The 17150-nt window shown below is 37.0% G+C and overlaps 1 non-coding gene across 1 annotated transcript; it reads left to right on the plus strand.

The window, feature by feature from the left end:
• The first annotated feature begins 10699 nt into the window (after positions 1 to 10699).
• On the plus strand, positions 10700 to 10806 carry LOC113001592 (small nucleolar RNA R71). The gene has a single exon (XR_003266985.1). It is a non-coding gene; the product is annotated as a small nucleolar RNA R71 (small nucleolar RNA).
• The last annotated feature ends 6344 nt before the right edge of the window (positions 10807 to 17150 follow it).

The raw sequence follows: 17150 nt of genomic DNA on the forward strand, positions 1-17150 counted from the left end.
AAAACAAGTATCATTACGTAATTCGTAAAGTTCCGTAACGTTATGGAAAAAAATCAGCAAAAAAGAGCAAAAGGGGGTATATTTAGTAAACAGGGGTGTGCAAATAGCAATCAGGCCCACTTGGGCCTTCTAGGATGTTCCAACAGAAGGCGGTGCCTTCTAGTGGAAGCAACCTAGCTCGCCTGGGCGAGTTGGGCGGCAACCACCTCCCTTTTTTCCCCTATAAATAGGGGAAAGAGGGCAGAGCAAATTCGTTCAACCCTCTTGGTATCTAAGATTCACTTAAAATTAGTGAGAAAAATTGTTTTCGTGAAGAAAATTCAAGCCGAGGCACTTCCGTAACGCTTTCGAGACGTTTCCGTGGGCGATTTCGTGAAGATTTTCCACCGTTATTAATCGTTCTTCGTTCGTTCTTCGTCGTTCTTCGGTCTTCAACCGATAAGTTCCCGAAATTGAACCTTTCAATTCATTCTATGTGCCCTTAGTGGTCCCCACTTGTTTCATGTGATTTTATTTTTATTTTGTTTGCTTTCCGTACCCCCTTTTGACGTGTTTTAATCATTTATTTAAGTCGTTTTCTCGCCTAATCAAAAGTAAAATAAATTTCCACCGATCATTTGAGTTGTAATATCTTTTAATCTCTGTTAGAATAAAATCCGACCGATCTTTCACGTCGTAACCACGTTTAAAATCAAAAAGAGGCAAAATAATAATATAATAATAAAAAAATAATCAAAAAAATCAATCAAACGTTTTTTCTTTGGGATTCTCTTTCTTAATCGAATTGACTAATAACCAAAGTGAAGCTAAGGCTAAAATCAACTCACAAATCAAGCTTTTGTCATCACCTAAAAACCATTTTAAGGTCCAACGCCTTGAATGCTCCTCTTTGCTTTTATTTGGTGAAAACGTGGACTTTTGAAAGCCTAAAGCCAACGCATAACTTTGTCACTACTTTCTAGAAACCAAGAGATCATTAATGGTCCAATGCCTTAGTGTTTTCTCTCCTTTCAAAAAGAATCAAAAGATCGTTTAAATGGTCCAACGCCTTAAAACGACTTTTGTGCAGTCAAAATATATCTTGCAGAAAAGGATAAAAACAACTTAACCAACGTTCAGTTCTCAAAGAACTACGTAGGTCCGATTTCCTTATCACAATTGAGGAATACGTAGGAGCGAGGGAAACACCCTTGTTGACCACAAAAAGATAAAAAGTACAAAAGGCATAAAAAGACATAAAACGTAAAAGGGAAAATAAAACAATTTGAAGTCATACATGTACACTTGATTAAAGGTTGTCGTCCCTTGTGACAGACGCGTGTGATGCTAATACCTTCCCCGTGCATAAATACAACTCCCGAACCTTTCACACTTAAAATTCGTAGACCATGTCTTTTCCTGTTTTTCCGACAATTTCCTCGAATAAACGTTGGTGGCGACTCCGCGCATTTTCCTTTCTCTGAAGACGCCCCCGTGAGTCTCGCGTCGCCCTCCCGCCGAAGGGTAGGTTGCAACACCAACTAATAAAAATTTGAGAAATAAAAACAAGCAACATAAACTAATGATAAATATATTTATTTAAAAATTTATTTCTTATTTATAATGCATTTTTATCATTATAGCAAATAAAAATTAATGAGTTAGCAAAGGACTAAATGAAAATTATAAATAAATAAAAGAACATTTTATTCAATATCTATAGGCATTAGCATTAACAGATCAATCACAATAATTACAACAATGTTGCCAGATCCCTAAGAGTACTTGTTGTTTGGATTGTGATACCAAATAGTATTAACACAAATAATTTGCTTTATATGCAAAGATCTTGTAAGAATAATCCCCAAACATTTCCATTATTTCCTTTAGCAGATTTTGGGTGATTTATGAAATTTACTATAGTTTTTGTTGATGTTTTCTTGCACAAGAATTGAATAGCAGCAGAATAAATATATTATATTCTCTCTCCTACTTCCATTAGAAAGATTGGATGTTATTATACCCTCAAACTCCCATCTCTTTTTGAATGAATTATTTTAATACAAAAGCAATGAACAAATAATCATAATAACAATTGTGTAAATGCACATTCAATTAATTTTGCCACATTTGAGTTTGAGCAGAAATATATTCTCTTGAAGAGAATGATCCTTACCGAGTACAGGCATTCATTAATTAGAAAATCTTCAAGTTCACGAACATTTGTCATGTCTAACTCCTGCATCAGTTGGTTATAGGGTAGTACCTAAAGAAAAATAAACATGCACTTTTAAAAATTGATTATAAATGTCAAAATATAAAGACACTCAGCCTCAAACGGCAATACCAAGTAGAAACTTTAGTGTGTTATTGATTAAAATGACTTCGACCAAACAATCCTATACAAAATCAAGGAATAGATTCCAAGAAAGAAGAAGAAGAGAGATAAAGGGAGGATGACTTTGATCAAACAATTCAATACAAAACCAAGGAATAGGTTCCAAGCAAGAAGAAGAAGAGGGCTAAAGGGAGGATAAGATATCCTCCAAAATGTAATTAGAAGAGAACTAATTTCTCAAACAACCCTGAGCCAAACACCATGGAAAACCTTATCCCATAACAGATCTAAAAGCAAAAGGACAACACCAATAAAAGATGTGAGTGTTTCAAAATGTACCAGATGTAAAAGCAGCACACTTCCACTGAAATTTACCCTCCTTATAAGACATTTTTTTATAATATATTTGTACAAGAACTACAAGCAAGTAATTGTATGCACATTCGTTGACAATCTAACAAATGCAAATCAGGGCATAAGCACCTTGATTCAAGATATTGCACTATCACAAAAGGGTGGGATCGCAGAACCACAGGACAGAGCAGAAAGAATTCATTTTTCACCCAAACTCAAATAACACACACACACACACACACACACACACACACACACACACACACACACACACATATATATATATATATATATACACACAAGATAGTCAATAACAACAAGTCTAATAGGTAATACCTTGTATGTCTCAGCCAGTGTAAGAACAGTGAGTTGCTTAAGCTTGAGGATCTGATCAGGTATCAATTGAGGAAAGCAATCAGCATTACCTACAAGCAACTTAAACTTTTAATAAACATTTTTATTTTATTTTTCTATTTATGTACAAAGTTGTAAAGAAACAAATATACAAGAAAAAAATACAAAAATAATTAAATGAATATAAATGTACGAATTTTCCTTATTATATTGTTGCAAACTGCAAAGTAGAAAATAATGCTAAAGAGGTTAGTGAAAAGAGGGTGATAAAATCAATAGGAGGATAAATTAGTTATTTTTAGTTTAAGAATAATGCTAAAGAAATTTGTCAAGTAAATCTAAGACAACATGAGAACCTACATTTGCTTCCATCCAAAATAAATACACCTTAATGTACAAACCTGATAAGCACTACAACTCTAGAAAGCTAACTAGTACTACAAATAAGTAAATTGTTAAAATGTGAGCCTTCTAAAGAATCTCATTCCTCATATCTCTTTTCTTGACTAGAATATGCATTCCTTAAAAATTACCACCAAAATAAATCATAGTCCTTCAAAAAGCTCCAACTAATTATGCCACAATGACTTACCAGGAAAGTATCAACAACTTTATTTGTTTTCAACTTGTCCATTTATGTAAAAGTCAAGAAAATACATAGGAAAATCAAACAAAGCAGATCTACGCTTAATACCATGGGGTAAACAGAATCAACTATAAGAGGTAAAGAATCCCAAATAATTATGTTAGTTTCAATATGATGTGTGATATGAAACACAGACAGTAAGCACTGATTGAAAAATCACAAAAAATAGATGAAACAGATCAATGGTAAATTGGGAAGAAAAAGGATAATTATATCAATTCTCAACAACCCACCAATATTATGGCAATGAGCCAATAACATAGTCCATCTTTTTTATGTTCAACTATCAAAAGAAAAAATATCAGCTTGTCATCATCAAATTTTAAAAAAATTAATGTGAAACTAGAACATATCTCACCTAGTTTAACTCTTACGATAAGCCTCTAGAAATCATTTCACCATATTAGGGACAATAGTTGTGCAAGACATTTACATTGGGACTCTCTCCCCTTTAAGGCATGGTGTCTGGCCCTAGCTTCTTTAAAGGTAAAAATGTCAGGGAATTGCAATTGCTTAGAAAGGGAAATAACAGTGTATAGTGTTTGTTCTTCACAAGGGATCCTAAAATCTTAATAAATTGAAAGATAGGTGGTGTAGGATGCTCACCGAGCATGCGATTGAATGCGACAATGACATCATCAAAATTGTGAAAGAGTAGAGGCTAAGAGTGTAGGGTTGTGGCGGGGTGAAAACAAACAAGAAAATGGGGAATCCTAGGAATGGAAAGAGCATACCTTAACCTTAACATTGACATTATCATTGTTGTTCCACTAAAATATGGCACAGTGTGACCTTGCGAGGATTGAAAGAGGTTCAAGAATGAACAGAATACGAGGGTTCTCAATGCTCTGGTGTTGTAGATGGGGGTCGTCTCCTCCACCATATGCGACCAGCTCAACGACGTCGACTGCCACCAGCATCGCTGCCATTACTAGATCTACTATAGCAACGAATCCTACACTAGAGGCTGGCTCACTCTTGAAACAATCAGGCTGGGAAAAACCATGATTCGGAACACTGCCATCGGCTGTAGGAACTTGAACCAGGGCATGTTTGTCGGCACAGTTGGGCTTTTGGGCCTCGAGTTTGAGAACCTTGATGATGGTGTAATTGATGTGGTTCTCAAGTTGAGGAGGAGGTCAAAGTTGCGGAAGCCGCCGTCGGCATCAATGGCAACCATAGAGGAGCCCAGGCATCAAAGTTGGGTTTTTTGGGAGTTAGGGTTTTTTGTGATTCCTCTGGAGGAGAGGGCAATGGGGATGAAAGAGAAGCAGAATAAGGAGAGACGAGAGGACGCGAGGTTTGTGAACACAAGGAAATTATAATTATCTGCAATCAAAGGCGATTTTCACGAAAATCGTCCTTGAAATGTTCATGATATTTACATAATTGCCACTATTATACAAATGAAAATGGTTTTTTATGACTGTCATAGATACTGCATCGTAGAAAATAGTTCTTTTAGTAGTGATGCACTTATAACATAACATGATTTTTGGGATGCAGATGCATGCAACCTTCATCTTGAAATGTAGTAAAATGTAAAAGGTTTTGAATCATGAAAATTGTATAGTGCTAATGACATTCTTTCCTATTTTTTGTGATTTTGATTTTGATTTGACTTTTTTGCTTTTTTCTTTTTTGTAGAAAACATAGATTGATTGTCTCTTTCTGAAAGACGTGATAACTCATGAGACCTCATCCTATCTTTTTGCAAATCTCTTTGGGGACTCCCTCAGAGTGTCTTTTTGTTTGATTTAGTCACTTGACAATTTTGGAGTGATGGCATTGGAGACGTTTGACATTTAATCAATCAACCGAAATATTGATCCTAGGGTTTTCTCCTTTCTTTTTAAAAACTTCGATTATTCTGCACAGCAAGAAAACATAAGGCTTCGGGATCGATCGTGCGCTCCATTGAAGGATGGCAATGGATTGTCACACTTTGGTATGTGACCAAGTGAAACTTTCACAATTTAAGATCGTAGAGTGATGCCAAGGGTCTGTTGATCCCGCTAAAACTTGATGACATTGGCTGATCTCGAAATAATTTATACAACAAAGGCCACCCTTGGATTCAAAAGGAATCCAAAGGAGTCTGCATGAGCGACTAACATCAAATGTAACCTACTATCCTGGTTGAATGAGTTTTCTTCTCAAATGTGCAAGTGCGAAACCTTGAGGATTCTCTTTTATATACATACATACATATATATATATATATATATATATATATATATTCAACAATCACAAGCATGTGTGGGCTTCATTCCAAAATCCAAACTTAAAAGAAAAATTAGTCATTCCTTAATTCTCATGGGCTTTATTGGGCTTGTAACGTGGTCAAGGGTAAGAAGGCTATGAAAGAAAAGATTAGAGAAGCCCAAAGAGTGTTTAAGGGTTATATTGAGTAAGAACCTCGAGAGCGTTGCTTGTACTTTTATTCATTTCAACTTTTGGGTTGGGCTCTACTTCTTTTGTCTTATACATTAATCCTTATTGCACTTTTGTGCCTTCCTTGTAAAATTTGGAGAACTTTTGTCTCTTTTTTTTCTTCACTTGCCTTTGGCGGATTTTATTTTCTTTTTCTTTTCATTGTTGCCCAACTTCATGCATGTGTAATTTGCATTGCTTTTCCCGCCAGTTTAGCAGTGGTTCCTACTTGGGGTTTCTATTTTGTTTTTGTTGTTTTTTGTGTTGTTTTTAGAAAACAAATATGATTTGGCTCGCAGGGGGTAGCAAGGGATAAATTAGTGTTTGGGATGTTGAAACACGGCCATGTGTCATTTCAAATCTTGACTTAGATCCTGTTGCAGTTTGGATTTCGGGACCAATCCCCTAATAAACATGCTCTTGATTTTTTTTCTTTTTTTATTTTTTATTAACCCTAATTTTTGCCTAGGCCATCCTTTTGGGTTTTCGACCTACCGGGTGAGAACTTCTAATCTGCCCCTAGGTTCGGTTGAGGCTCATGCATGGTGCCTCTCATTACCCTAGTGTAGGGCTCTGAGGTATCCATTGTTGTTTTTGTCATGACCTTGTAGCAATAAAAGAAACTGTGCAGGTTCTCGAAAATGAATTTTCAAGGACGAGAAATAATGAAAAGATTTTCAATTGATAGATTAAGTCAAATGACACCTATTCTTGATAACTCACTTTTCTCTCAAAAAGAAAACTTTTAAGAATGATAAAATGAGGTCACATGAATGTCTGTACTTCTTATTTTTAATTTGGAACATAGTCAACGAAACGTTTTTTTTGAACATTTTACTTTACTCGTCGTTTACGGCACCCTCACCAAATGTGGAGAACAAGCAATTTCTGATTGAACAGACTTGGAGATTAACTTCGTAGCGCAGGTCACTTGAGCAAACAAACTAATGACTTACATTCACATTCCAGTGAAAGTTAAATAAGCAAAGATGTAATTGTGAGAGAATGAGAGACAAGGAAATCAAATTTATCCATATTATTAGCATTGTGACTGTTGTTTACAGTAATGGCATAAACCTGAAAATCCTAATGAGTCATTGGAGACATCTAACAACAACCTTCAAATTGCTCCAAGCATCCTATAGAGTATTGCTTGACGACATCAGAACTCATGAGCAATTTTCCTCCTCGAATCTTAGCCAGCCTACATCAATCAGACTTTGCACCTTATGTTTCAAGGTCATACAATGCTCAATCGACTGCCTCGAAACTCCCTCGTGATAAGCACATGTCACGTTGGGGTTGTATCCTCTGGGAAATGGAGGTTGAGAAATCTTTGCTGGACTTATGACTGCCATTGTATTATTGAGCAGATATGGGCTTAAGTCAGTATATGGCATTGGAATTGGGGTGAATTCTACATGCTTCTTTTCTGGAAAATTCTTTCCTTAGTTGGTGTTTTGGTTCGTGTTAAAGGTGGTGTTTTGTGGTTGATTTAGGGGTGGCTAGTAGCTCTTTCTCAGTAGTAGTATAATTCGCTTGGGCAGTGGAAGGGCTACTTTGCTTTTATCATTAAAGTCAAACTCCACCTCCTTTTGCAACAAGTTGGACAGTGGAAGGGCTACTTTGCTAAAATCTCTTATAAAGTGCCTGTAGAATCCTGCATGACCAAGAAAAGATTGCACCTCTCGCACGCAAGAGGGTTAAGGCAATTGTGAAATAACAGAAATTTTTGCAGGATCTACTTCAATGCCCTTATTGGAAATAATGTGGCCTAAAACTATACCTTCCTCAACATTAAAATGACATTTTTCAAAATTTAGAACAAGGTTAGTTTCAGTGCATCTATTCAAAACCTTTTCCAGACAATCCAAACAATCATCAAAAGAGGATCCATATACAGTGAAATCATCCATAAACACCTCTATGCAATTTTCTAAAAAATCACTAAAAATACTAATCATGCACAGCTGGAAGGTACCAGGGGCATTGCACAGGCCGAAAGGCATCCTCTTATAGGCAAAAGTGCCAAAGGGGCAGGTGAATGTGGTCTTTTCCTGATTCTCGGGAGAAATAGTGATTTGCATATAACTAGAAAAACCATCAAGGAAACAGTAGTGAGATTTACCTGTCAGGCGTTCAAGCATCTGGTCAATGAATGGCAGTGGAAAATGGTCCTTTTTGGTAACCTGGTTTAGCCTCCTATAGTCGATGCATACTCTCCAACTGTTCTGCACCCGAGTAGGAATCAGCTCATCCTTCTCATTTTTTATCACGGTGAGGCCGATTTTCTTCGGAACCACCTGGACGGGACTCACCCATTGGCTGTTGAAGATAGGATAAATGATTCCAGTTTGCAAAAGCTTGGTTACCTCCTTCTTCACTACATCAAGAATAATCGGGTTGAGTCTTCTCTGTGGCTGTCTTACTGGTTTAGCCCCATCTTCTAAATTTATTCGATGCATACATGTGGATGGGCTAATACCAGGAATGTCCGCCAGGGTCCAGCCTATAGCCTTCTTATGCTGGAAAACTTTTGCTATCATCCAAGTAAGCATATTTTAAATTTGATGGCAGAGGCTTCAATTTTGGTGTGGATGGCTGGATAGTGGTAGAAAGAGATGGTTTCTCAGCCTGTACCTCAAAGAAAGGTAGAGGTATGTGTACTTCCTGAAACATGGTCAGTTCTATCTGACTCTATAAAATCAATCTCAAGAGGTAAAACATCACCAGACAAGTAATCAATATCAAATTCAGATTCACTCTCAACATCAAATTCAGACATATGATCAAGTACAAATTTAGATTCAATGCATGAAGAGTGACATGCATGCAGATTAGAATGAAGATCAGTCATGTATTCATCAACAATATGGATAATTATTTCAACACGAAATACAGAAAGATCTTCAGATGGGTGTTTCATAGCATCAAGAATATTAAAATGAACAGTTATATCACCAAACTCCATAGATAGTGTGCCTACATATACATCTATCTTAGTTCTAGCAATTTTCATAAAAAGGTCTGCCTAGAATGATGGGAACTGATCCTTTAGAAAATCCCTCCTCCATATTTAAAATATAAAAATCAACAGGGAAATCAGCTCACCAACTCTAACTAAGACATCCTCTATGAAACCAGCAAGATAGGCAACACTTCTATTAGCTAAATGAATTACCACATCAGTTGACTGCAAAGGACCTAGAGATAGAGAATTAAAAATAGACAGAGGCATAACACTAATAGAAGCTCCTAAATCTAGCATGGCATTGTCAAACTTATTGTTCCCTATAATACAAGGTATGCTGAATGTACCTGGATCTTTACATTTTTCAGGGATTTGGGGAACAGATTTACCAATCAATGCGGAGACATTTCTGCCCATACAAAGCTTCCACTTATTAGTGCACAGCTCCTTCAAGAATTTAGCATATATTGGAATTTGCTTTATTGCATCCAATAGAGGTATGTTTACTTCTACTTTTCTAAATGTTTCCAAGATCTCCTTCTCTGCCTCATCCATTCTTTTGTTGGAAATTGCTCTTGGAGGGAATAGGAGAGGGATATGTTGCTTCTCTTTAGATTCACCTGCATAGAAATTATTAGGTAACTTACTCTTTAAATTTCTGTCATCATCTTTTTCTGGAGTAGAGTGAGGTTGGGCAGGTTCATTGGTAGATGATGGAGATGCTACTGGTTGAGGTCCTTGACACTGCTTTCCCGACCTCAATGTAATGGCACTCGCATTTTTGGGATTCTGGATAGATTGAGAAGGTAATCTATCAGAATTCTGAGACTGTTGTTGATTTAACTGTGTAGCCAACTGTCCAATCTGATTAGTTAAGCTCTGAATGGAGGCTCTAGTCTCTTGTTGAAACTGCATGTTTTGCATAGTCATTTGCCTCACAAGTTCTTCAAGGGAAGGTTGCAGAGGGGCCTTAACTGTTTGCTGTTTCTAGGGCTGTTGTTGTTGTTGCTGCTGGATTGGTGGAGGAACGTATGGTCTGCTTGGGCCAGCAGCATTTTGAAAATAAGTTTGTTGTTGTTGCTGCTGTTGTTGTGAAGGATTCGACCATCTAAGGTTGGGATGATTCCTCCATCCGGGATTGTACCTGTTGCTGGAGAGGTCATAATTATTTTGTTGTGGCTGATTTTGCTGTTGAGGTTGAGGAGGTCTGTTCTAGATGTTTGCCGCATAAGCTCCAGGCTGTTCAATTGCTTAAGATTGTTGCTCAAAAGGGCAAAGGTCTATGTGGTGGTCGGCAGAGGAGCATAAACCACAGAGTCTGGCGACAGGTGCAGATTTTTGATTCATGCCCCGTTGGGTTACCAGGTTAACCAAGGCATCTAGTTTACCTTCAAGCTTTTTAGTATCACCTGATGAATTCGTGGCTACTTCATGCAGTCCTCTAATGACAATAGCATCACTTCTGGCACTAAATTGCTGGGAGTTTGAAACCATCTTCTCAATTAAATTTCTGGCTTCAACAGGGGTCATGTCTCCAAGGGCTCCACCACTAGCAGCATCTATCATACTTCTATCCATGTTGCTGAGTCCTTCATAAAAATATTGGAGAAGAAGCTGCTCTGAAATCTGGTGATGAGAGCACCTGGCACATAATTTCTTAAATCTCTCCTAGTATTCATATAGGCTCTCTCCACTGAGTTGTCTAATACCTGAAATATCCTTTCTGATGGTCGTGGTCCTAGAAGCAGGGAAATTTTTTTTTCTAAGAATACTTTCTTGAGGTCATCCCAACTCGTGATGGACCTTGGAGCAAGGTAATATAGCCAGTCCTTTGCCACTTCCTCTAAAGAATGTGGAAAGGCCTTCAGAAATATGTGATCCTCCTGGACATCTGGTGGTTTCATGGTGGAGCAGACAATATGGAATTCTTTCAGATGCTTGTGTGGGTCTTCACCTGCAAGGCCATGAAACTTTGGAAGCAAATGGATCAGTCCAGTTTTAAGAACATATGGGACATCCTCATCCGGGTATTGGATGCACAAGCTTTCGTAGGTGAAATCAGGTGCAGCCATTTCCCTTAGAGTCCTCTCACGGGGTGGAGGTTGTGCCATGTTCTCAGAATGTTCAAAATCAAAATGTTCAAAATTATAATGCTCAAAGTCACCAATAACAGAATGCTCAGGATGCTCAAAAGGTACTAAATGATGTCTAACTAATCTATGAAATGTGCTATCTATCTCAGGATCAAAGGGTTGTAAGTCAGATGGATTGCCTCTAGTCATACGCTAAATTTAGCATGCACAATTAGTTGTCTTCTTATGCAAGTAACAATGTAGGTTTGAACTACAACTATCATTAAATGATATCCAAATGACTTGAAATTTTGTGAGCAACCTTATAAAATGATGAGAAGATCGCACAAAAAATTTCAAATGAAAATTCAAAGTCTAACTATATCTAAAAATGATTAGTTATGAAAAATAAGAGAATAATACTTGGAAAATAAAAAAAACTTTTGACAGAATTGCAATTTTTGGAAGAAGGAGAACTCAGATGGCCTACGACAGGATGCCACGGCATGGGAAATTTTTTTCTACCCCAAATACATATATAATAATAGTCATTCTGATACCTGGAGCAAAAGTTATGGCTGTTTGAAGTTTTGACAAAAATCAAATTTGCTACGTTTTTGGAACTTCCAAATCTGACCAAACTAAGGGCTCCAGCTATTTTTCCCACAAAATATGGATCAAAAGAAGCGACCACAAAAAAATTCAGCCAAAAATAACAACTCTAGCTACCAAAACAAAAAATCCTAATTAATTCAGCAAGGGTGGTCTCTAAAATCCGTCGTTAAGGGATTTCCACTACTACCCTGTTTTCCAATTCAACAAAAGTGGTCGCTAAATCTGTCGCAAAACATTATTCACAGCAAACACCAAAACTGAAACATTGGAAGCGCAGAACAACAAAACTAAAACAGAACACACACACTAAACAAAATAACAAGGTACTAAACAACACTAACACAATACTAAAACAACACGAACACAAGAATTAAACACTAACACGACACTAGCTATTATGAACCTTTGGACACTGTTCAACGACAATGGCGCCAAATTTGATCGAGGCTGTACCCGAATCAAATAAACATTACAATTTAGTAACTATGAAGTGATCCTAGGTCGTTTCCCAACGAGCAATGATAAACCAAATGTTCATAACAAATAGTAGGAAATAGTAACAAATTGGGGGGGGGGGGGGGGGGGGGGGGTTGTTTGCTTTTGTAAATTAAATAGAAAGTAAAATTGAATTAGGAAAATATCAGAATTAAAATACGTTGCTTCCCCTTGATTCACAAGCAAGTCTCTTATCCTAGGTTGCGAGAATTTATCCTTTATCAGTTTAACCACTTAGTCCAACCCTAAATTAAATTACTAAGAGAAATTTAACATAAGGCATTCATTATGTGATTAAGCAACACATACACCAATTACTCATAAACGATCATTAAGCATGAACGTAAATTAAGCGCAGAGACAATTAATCAATACAACAAATTCAGAGTAATTAGTGAAGAGGAAAAACTAAACAGAATGTAACAGTAATAATAGAACCTCTAAGAGAACTGCGCTTGATCCTCAAGAGAAAGCAACGCTGGAGACTTAGCCTTCCATTAATCAATAGATAACGAACTTATAAATTGAAGAACAAAATTTTATTGCTACTGGAATTGCAAAACGAAAAAAAAAATGTCTTAAAGAAAAAGCCTAAAACTAGAAAACAAAAATAGGAGAGAGAGAAGAGAGGCCTAAACTAGAACCTTGGTGTTGTTATATAGTTTTCCAGCCCCAAAGCTTACAAATCTATTTTAAATCCAAGCCCACAAATAAAATAAAATAAAATCTAGATAAGATAAGATAAGATCTAGATGAAATAATATCTAGATGAGATCAAATCTAAATAATATCTGGATAAGATAAGATAAGATCTAATTTTGTAGAATAAAATAGTTTGTCCTCTTCATGTCCAAGCCCAATTCTGGATTCAAGCCCAAGCCCACTGCTTCATTAATTCCTGAAATTAGATTAAAAACATCAAATTAACTTAATGGGCCCAAATAAGAAAACTGCCTAATTAATTTGACAATTAAGACTAATCAGTACTTAAAATGGTGCAAAAAGGGTTAAGAAATAGGAGAAAATAATGGCACATCAAAGAGTTAAGCAAAAAGTTTCAAGCAGAGATTCAAGAATCAAGTTTCAAGAATCAAGAATCAAGTTTCGCGAATAATCAAGATCAAGATTCAAGAATCAAGAGAAGACTCAATCAAGATAAGTACTAAAAAAGTTTTTCAAAACATTGAGTAGCACAAGAAGTTTTCACAAAATCATTACCAAAGAGTTTTACTCTCTCGTAATCGATTACTGGATGGTAGTAATCGATTAACAGTGTTTTTAAAATGTTAGAACCTACCTCACGATAAAAACATGGACAAAACAAAAGATAAAAGAAAAAAGGGAACATAAATAAAGAAGAAGTCACGATAAAACATTGCACACTGATCAAATGGCTTAACTCTCAAACATCCCCAGTGGAGTCGCCATCTGTCACAACCTACCTCACGACAGGAGTGTGGGCGAAAAGCCAAAAGAAGCATCTTCCAAAATGGAAAACGCGTGGGAGTGGCAACCAACGTTTATTCGAGGAAAACGTTATAAAAACTAAAAAGAGGTCTGCGAATTTTGAAAAGAAGGGCTTGGGAGTTGTTTATGCATAGGGAAGGTATTAGCACCCCACGCGCCCGTCACAAGGGACAACAACCTTTAATCGAGTGTGCAAAAAATGTGACTTCATTATTATTCATTTTTCCTTTTTATATATTTTATTTTTTTGGGGTCGACAATGGGACTGCCCTTGCTCCTACATATCCTCAGGTGCGATGAGGAATTCAGACCTACGTAGTTCTTAAGTCTGAAAGTTTGTGTGTCAAATTGATTTTTATGTTTTTGAAAGATTTACTTTAACTGCAAACAAAGAGTCATTTAAGGCATTGGACCTTGAAACGACGTTTTAAATTTTGAAAAGCAGAGAGAACCGTTAAGGCATTGGACCTTGGAACGACCTCAAGTGATATTTGATGAAATGAAGTTAGTTATGAGTTGGTTTTATCTTTGGTTTTATTAACTTTCAATGTCTTTAGAAGACAACTTTGTGGCGCTAATGATCGGTTAAGATTGAGCTTTACAAAGAAAAAGAGATTATCGATGATAGATGGAGAAGATGAATGTGCACAATGTAGGGATTGATCATAGTCGCGATTCGGCGGCACCTCAGCTTTGTTTCCTCTTCTTTCTCTCTTCTCTCAATTTCCTTACCCTCTAGACCTTGGAACCACTCCTCAGCCTCCCTAGCACGCCTTTTTATAGGAAAATGGGCACTTGGGGCAATGGTAGCTCGCCCAAGCGAGCTGATGCTTACTCTTGAAGTAACTGGCTCACCCAGGCAAGCAGCAACTCGCCCAGGTGAGATGGTTCCTTCACCCTGAAGTAATTTGGGGGCCCAAGCGAGCCATAGGCTAGCATGGGCGAGCTAGGGTCCAGGAAACTCAATGAAATTTCCCCTCTTTTTGGTATTTTCCGCATTCATGATCGAAACACTGAATGATTCCTTGCTTTACACTGTAACTGGCTTTCAACACTGTAAGTTGACTAGCAAGGATCAAAAGATCAACGAACGATAGTCCCCAGATGAAATTAGGTTATGACAGATACCAAGATCTAGGTGCTTGTTTTTTTAATCCATATAGTATCTTTTTCAACTTGTAAACATGATTAGGATGATCAAAGTCTACAAAACCTGAAGGTTACTTCTCATATATCTCTTCTTTAATGTATCCATTGAGAAAAACACTTTTCACATCCATTTGATATAACCTGAAATTTATTATACAAGCAAAAGTAAGAAACAATATAATAGCTTCCAACCTAGCGATAGGGGCATAGGTCTCATCATAGACATTGCCTTCCTCTGGGTTGTATCCTTTAGCAACCAATCTAGCCTTGTTCCTAACTATGATCCCTGATTCATCAAGCTTGTTTTGAAAAACCCATTTGGTTCTGATTGGCTTATGAAAGGAGGGTATAGGGACTAAATCACACACTTCATTCATTTTGAATTGATTCATTCATCATGCATAGCTACCAACCAATGCTCATCATGCAATGCTTCATCTATGTTTCTAGGTTTAATTAGAGAAACAAAAGTTATGTTATTGCATAGATTTCTAAGTCTAGAGCGAGTGGATACTCCCTTAGATATTTCACCTATGATGTTGTCCATGGAGAGATCTCTTTGTGTTTTTCATTCCTTTGGGAGGTCTGTAAGAAGTGTGACAATGATTTCCTTGCTTTGTTCAAGATCCTTATCCTTGGATTCATCTTCAAGTGCAGTGTGCTTATTTTGAAAACTTTCATCTTCATCTTCCAAAGTATTTTCTTTAACAAGAGAGTTAGTTTCATTAGAAACAACATGTACAGATTCTTCCACACACAATGTTCTCCTATGAAACACTATATATGCCTTGCTTTGTAATAAATAACCAAGAAAGATTACCTCATCAACTTTTGTATCAAATTTGCCAAGTGATTCCTTTCGATTATTTAAACCAAAGCATTTACATCCAAAAACCCTTAAATGACAAATATTTGGGAGGAAGGCGTGCGGAGTCGCCACCAATGTTTATTCGAGGAAAGCATCGGAAAAACCGGAAAGGTGTTGTCTACGAACTTTAAGCGTGAAAGGTTCGAGAGTTATTTTTACGCACGGGGAAGGTATTAGCACCCCACGCGTCCATCACAAAGGACGACAACCTTTAATCAAGTGTGCAAATATGACTTCAAAATGTTTTATTTTCCCTTTTTTATGTCTTTTTGTGTTTTTATGTTTTTAATTTTGGTGTGGTCGACAAGGGTGTTTCCCTCGCTCCTACATATCCTCAATTGCAATGAGGAAATCAGACCTACGTAGTTCTTTGAGAACTAAACATTGGTTAAGTTGTTTTGATCTTTTTCTGCAAGATCGATTTTAACCGCACAAAAGTCGTTTAAGGCGTTGGACCATTTAAACGATCTTTTGATTCTTTTGAAAGGAGAGAAACGTTAAGGTGTTAGACTATTAACGATCTCTTTTTTTTTGAAAGGATAGAAACGTTAAGGCATTGGACCATTAACGATCTCTTGGGGTGGTCGATAAAAGTAGGGATTTTGCTCCTACGTATCCTCAATTGTGATGAGGAAATCAGACCTACGTAGTTCTTGCAAAAGCGGTAAAGTTACATGTTGATTTTATGCTTTTGAATGGTCCATGTTAACCATAAAAGCAAAGAGGATCGTTTAAGGCGTTGGACCTTAAAACGGTTATTAGTGATTTTTGCGGACAAAGCTTGATTTTTGCGGACCGTTTAAGGCGAGCAGGATTGCTTCCACCAGAAGGCACCGCCTTCTGGTGGAACCCTCTGGAAGGCCCAAGTGGGCCTGGTTACTATTTCACACCACCTTTTTTACTAAATACACCCCTCTTTTGTGTTTTTTTGCTGATTCCTTTTCGAAACGTTACGAAACTTTTACGAATTACGCAACGACACCCATTTTCTTTCCGGAATGTTGCGAAACTTTATGGATTACGCAACAATGCTCTTTTTGACTTCCAGAATGTTGCAAAACTTTTCGGATTACGCAACAATGCTCTTTTTCCTTCCGGAATGTCGCGGAACTTTACAAATTACCTAACGATAGGTGTTAAGTACCTCGAGGCGGTCAAGCGGAGGTTGCATGCCACCAACCAATGGTCCCTGAACGAAATTAGGGTATGACAGAGTGTAATAAACAATGCTCACACCGTCAGCCCAAAAATATTTTGGTGGACTTATTTCGTTTAGAAATGTTCCAGCTTCTTCAACAGATCTGTTTTTCCTCTCCACATCACCATTTTTGTTGAAGTGTTCTTGGGACGGAAAAATTATGGTGAATTCCATTTTCTTCACAGAACTTTCCAAAATACTCATTTTGAAA

Source organism: Glycine max, chromosome 4, assembly GCF_000004515.6.
Source record: "Glycine max cultivar Williams 82 chromosome 4, Glycine_max_v4.0, whole genome shotgun sequence".
NCBI classification, from domain to species: Eukaryota; Viridiplantae; Streptophyta; class Magnoliopsida; order Fabales; family Fabaceae; genus Glycine; species Glycine max.